At 39.9% G+C, this 5,818-nt stretch overlaps 1 pseudogene; it reads left to right on the forward strand.

Annotated features, from left to right (window-relative positions):
* Window positions 1-1,840: 1,840 nt before the first annotated feature.
* LOC103066778 (uncharacterized) lies at window positions 1,841-3,932 on the forward strand (annotated as a pseudogene).
* Window positions 3,933-5,818: the final 1,886 nt, after the last annotated feature.

Genomic DNA, 5,818 nt, shown 5'->3' on the forward strand with positions numbered 1-5,818 from the left:
AGTGCAAATGCCATTTATGGATAATTCACCATGGATAATTCTTGATTACTTGTGAAAGGAGTTCTTTCTTCTGATTACTTGTGAATGATTTTATATGAGATTCATCAAGTTCAAATCAGAAGTCATCCTTCCAGAGTTTTTAAATGACTTCTTTTCATTTTAGTTTGCTTGGAAAGGAATAATTTCTTTCCCCAATCAAGCAGTTTATGAACCATGGTGTGTCAACAAATGTGATTTGACTGAACTAGTTATTTGCAAACCCTGCATCAGAAATGGAGAAACAACCGCAACTGGTCATGTAATAAGAAAATTCTCAGATGAGAGACTGCATACAAAAGAGTCTGCATTTTTAGTGTCTGCATTTTTAGTGGATACACACAAAGGTCCCTGCACCCACGCATAAACTCAGAATGAGAGAGAGAACGAAAAAAGGAGCATGCAGTTGAGCTAATGGTTTCATATTCTAGTATAAAAGTCTATTCTCAGTTGTGAAGTCCTGAGTTATATATCCATAGATAAAATTATTAGAACATGCCTTGATGTATAATTAGCAGATTAGTTGTCCATATAAACACACCTGTACAAACATTCAGGTTGGATTAACTAACCCAAAATTTATTTATTTATTTATTTATTAAACTTGTCCCCGCCCATTTCCCCCCAGTGGGGGACTCTGGGCAGTTTACAACATATTATAACAATAAATAAATATACAGTTAAAAATTAATATAAAATTCCCATTATTGCTTCAGTCAGGTTTGTGTATGGTGGTAGTGGTGGGGATTGAGTCAGGCTTCACTAGAACTCATGGTCCCCTGGTTTCTACTCTGGTGCTTTTAACCACTATGCCAAAGTGGTTAGGAAAGGTCAGAAAACACCATGGAGACCAGCATGAAAAAGGAAAGCAAATAGTTAAAAGGAAGAACACACCCCAAATGACCATCTGGTAAGATTATGAATAGAACAGGAATACAGAAGCTCTAATCCTCTTGAAGACAGCTCTGAAGTTCTTTCTGCCATGGAGGAAACAACAGACAATGGTATCCTGCTTTCCCAGGAACACACTCTTCCATAAAGCTGGGTTATCACAGCCTCAACTTAAAAGAACTTTTTGTATTGGTCAGGCCATTTGTATATATTGAGAGTAACTTATCTAGAGGAACTGAATTTCTCTCCTTGCTTCTTCCCATCTTGGAACTTTTCAGAAACTGCAGTGAGAATAAACTCCATTTACCCATATTCTAAAGAGAGATCATCATTTGTAGAATAAATCAGAACACACATGCTTCCCCATTGAAATATGTCAGAATGGATTAAAATATGCAGTACTTGGCTACCGTGTCATTATCTTTGTATCATCACAAGAACAATGAGATATATTCATTTCCCTGCACCATTTCACTTACTGAGGCTTATATAAATCTCTAAAATAACAATGAAGGTCATCTTCAAGTATCAGAGATTCACATAGACTTTTTTCCTAGATTTGCTAGAGGGATATTAAACTTCCAAGGAATATTAAACATCCAAACAATTATCCTTATTAAATGCAATCTGTATCTTTAGCACAAAAGAAATTACAAGTGCCAGTCTCATCTCTGTGGCATAAATCTGTAGCAGCTCCTGATTCTTCTTTCAAGAGAATTTTAATAAAGGAAGTTTAACTTTATCATGTCTCATAATGAAAAGACAGCTCTCCTTAGAGCCGAATGGGCCAGAGGAATGCAAGCCTGATGGCAGAACTTCTTATGTATCACATTTTTTAAAAGCATTTAAAGACAATACATAATAAAAGGTAAAACAAAGTAACAAAGAAGAGGGTTTAATAGCAATTGAAAATATGCAACTTATTAACACAGGTAGGTCCTGGAAAAAGTCAGCCTGGATTCAGAACCGAACTACCTTTATCCATTCACTGATGTTACCATATGGCACGACACTTGGGTCTGCAATAAAAGTGGGCAGAAGGTCCAATATGATTCTTCCAGAATCTTGAATAACTCCACCATGCAAGCAATTTGCTGGATCCTCTTTAATCTATCCATAAACTCTACCAGACTAGGCATGAGCTTTAAGATTCCCACAGCTTACCTAGAATAAGTTTAGCAAGCTACTAGCAATATTTCAACTCATTTATCAACTAATACTTTCTAGTGGTTGGGTGTATATATAAGAAATTATGGAGAAAAGAAAATAGACCCTCCCACTGTGGCATCTGTTAAGCCAAAGGAAATTGTTGAAACAAAGAATATGTTGATGAAGATTCTCAGTCATCCAGGTGGAATTATCTGGAGTTTGAGTCATGGCAACTGGATGTCTTTTCTTTGCTAGTGGGGAAAAGAGACCCCACTACCAATTATAAGAAAAAGGTGGTAGACAGCTTAAAACAATTTGAGCAAGATGGCGCCATCGACAGGGCAACCTGCCACTGCCTGTATCCTGGATAAGCCATCCCCTGCATCTATGGACTCCCTAAGTTCCACAAGGAAGGCGCACCCCTCAGACCCATTATCAGCAGCATTAATTCAGCAACATAATATTGCTAAACATGTTGCCACCATACTAACACCTCTGGTTGGACACACTGACCACCACATTCATAACTCTGAAGAATTTGCTTCTAAAGTAAGAGTCCTGAAACTGAATACAGATGAAACCATGGTATCCTTTGATGTCACCTCACTCTTCACCAGCACTCCCACCACTGATGCCCTAACAGTGGTTAGGAAGAGACTAGAAGATGACAGTGCCCTCGACAGAAGCAACCTCATCCCGGACCAGATCTGCCGCCTCCTGGACCTATGCCTCAACACCACTTACTTCACTTACAGAGGGGACTTCTACAGACAGAAACAGGGCTGTGCCATGGGCTCCCCCTTGTCACCCATTGTTGCCAACCTATACATGGAAGAAGTGGAGAAGAAAGCTCTCAGCTCTTTCCAGGGAATAGCACCAACCCACTGGTTCAGGTATGTGGATGACACCTGGGTTAAAATCAGAGTCCAGGAGGTACAGACTTTCACAGACCATATAAACAACATAGACCCAAACATTAGGTTCACCAGGGAGGACACCAAGGACAACAGGCTGGAATTTCTAGACTGTGAGGTTCTAAATGGGACTTGTGGCAAGCTAGAAATAGGGATCTGCAGGAAACCCTGACATACAGACCAATACCTGCAGTTTGACTCCCACCATCCACTGCAGCACAAACTAGGAGACATCAGGACATTACACTACAGGGCAGAAACCATCCCCACCTCCATAGATGGCAAAAAGAAAGAAAACTGACACCTGAGGACAGCTCTTAAGGCCTGTGAGTATCCAAATAGGGCCTTTATTAAATCTACTTCCAGGTCCAACCAAAAAAAAAAATGACAGACAGAGCTAAGACCCAGAGTCACCAGAAGAATCTTGTCATCCCTTACATGGCTGGTGTGTCAGAGAAGATAAAACAGATATTTGGAAAACACCACATACCTGTGTTTTTCAAACCCACTAACACACTGAGACAAAGGCTTGTACACCCTAAAGATCTAACACCAAAACATAAGAAGAGCAACATAGTATATGCAATCCAGTGCAGTGAGGAGTGTTCAGAGTTCTGCATTGGAGAAACCAAACAGCCTTTACACAAGAGGATGGCCCAGCACAGGAGGAGCAACAACACAGGACCAGAATCAGCAGTTTACCTTCATCTAAAGGAAAAAGGACACTCATTTGAGAACAATAATATTCACATTTTGGACAGAGAAGATAGGTGATTTGAGAGAGGAGTGAAGGAATCCATTTATGCCAAAGTGGAAAATCCTTCCCTCAATAGAGGTGGAGGCCTCAGACACAACTTGTCTCCCATTTTCCATGCTGTCCTTTCATCAGTCCCCAGGAAGATTAAGACCACTTCACAAGTTCACCAGGGAAGCAGCACTTAACAGCCCACTTGGGGATAAGTGAGGGATTAGCAGCAAGACATCCACAACCCAAAGACTCTACTAATCACATCTCCTATTGTCCCTTCATCATGTTAGTGAGAAACACAGCCACGCTGGAAGACATTTAGGGGTCTCCCCTAACCAACTTTCTAGACTGAAGAAGCTGCTTGGACAACCAGTGAAACGTATCTAACCAGAAGAAAAGAAGTCCAGTTGCCATGACTCAATCTCCAGATGAAACAAAGAAGTTAACTTTTCTCACCTGCAGCGATATGTGACAACCATTCTGGAATCATCAAAATATAGTTTAGTGGTCATCAGGTAATCTTCTGCAGAATTACACATATCTCTAGTCAAAGACGAAATTAAGCTTCCCAGAGTCTTCTGCATGGGTGGCCATAATAAATTTAATCAAATAAATAAATTAGAATAAATAAACAATTCAGCACTTCACATCCACTCCAATTCCTGGGATACTTTATGTGTTTTCAGTGCTAGAAGTGCTTAAAAAGGAATGATGGAGAAGCTAAGCCAAAAGTAAGGAAAAGATGTCTCTTCAGATGTTACTTCCTGCCTGTTTGCCATGTTGTTGATCTGAAGCTACGGTAACTGGCATCCAACTACAAATGAAGGGGTGCAGGTTGTGAAAAAATGTGCTCAGGTCCTGATGGTCCTCTGAACTCGAATGCCTAACTTTCTAGGAACAGTAGGAAAGCCCCAGAATCTCCGTCTAAAAATCTCAATCAATCAATCAATCAATAACTGATTGAAATTCCTATCAAACATACTTCTGCTATGAACTTCTTCTTAGTTTGATTTTAAGAACTCTATTGTCAAACAACTGTAATGGATAATCTGACATAGGCAGACCTCTCATCATTTCGCAAGGTGGGCTCACCATCCCAACAAAAAGGAATTCAACAGATCCATGCAATAACAAGCGCTCACAGGGTAAGGACAGTGATCATCTTTTTATCCTGCAAGTTCAGTTACTAGAGAGGCTCTTTGGCAGCTTCACAATCAGACAGGAAAATATCAAAGCAAAAAGCAGCTCTAAGCATTGATATTGCAGGTTTTCTATACCATTCACTGCATCAGTTGGACACAGAAATGTTGGCTGTTAGGGAAGCAACTGTGTTAAGATTTGGGTGAGGAAGAGAGATCAGGTACTACAAATTCACTCCATGGTATTTATCTCCTAGCTGCATGTAGGAAGGAGTAAGACAAATTCTATGATTTAGACAGTTTCTCTGTCAGTGGTTATTTAATATTAAAAGTGGAGAGAGGCGAGCTTCAGTTAGGAAAGTTTATAAAATGTTATTCATATAAACAGTTCCCTTGCTGTTGTATCAATGGATGATTGATACATCATTCTTCCATTTTGTTATTTCTAGACTCCATTTAGATACATTTCTATGTATACTTTGGCACCCTTCTCAGTTCATATCTTTTTTTTCTCCCTCCATGATATGATTGAGCATGCCGACATCTTACCTCTTACATTTAGCTTGGTAATTTAACAGACTTAGTATTTTATTGGGGAGCCAGTTTAGTCTAGTGGTTAAGGGACCAGGCTGGAGACTGGGAGTTCTAGTCCTGCCTTAGGCACAAAGCCAACTGGGTGACCTTGGGCCAGTCCTTTTCTCTCAGCCCTAGGAAGGAGGCAATGGCAAACCACTTCTGAAATGCTGCCAAGAAAAATTCAGGGAATATATATATATATATATATATATATATATATATATATATACATACACGGGGCATGGGATTCCTGTCTGCAAATCCTTAAACCAAGGGTGTCTTTTCCTGAGGTCTTGCTGCAGATGCAGAGAGTAGCCACAGAATCCCCAGGAACAGGCATAACTGGTTTAAAGAGTTGCAGACAG

The sequence above is a fragment of the Python bivittatus genome, unplaced genomic scaffold (genome assembly GCF_059951505.1).
Source record: "Python bivittatus isolate LINGU-HERP-01145 unplaced genomic scaffold, Pbiv_v1 ctg000210_np1212, whole genome shotgun sequence".
Taxonomy (NCBI): Eukaryota; Metazoa; Chordata; class Lepidosauria; order Squamata; family Pythonidae; genus Python; species Python bivittatus.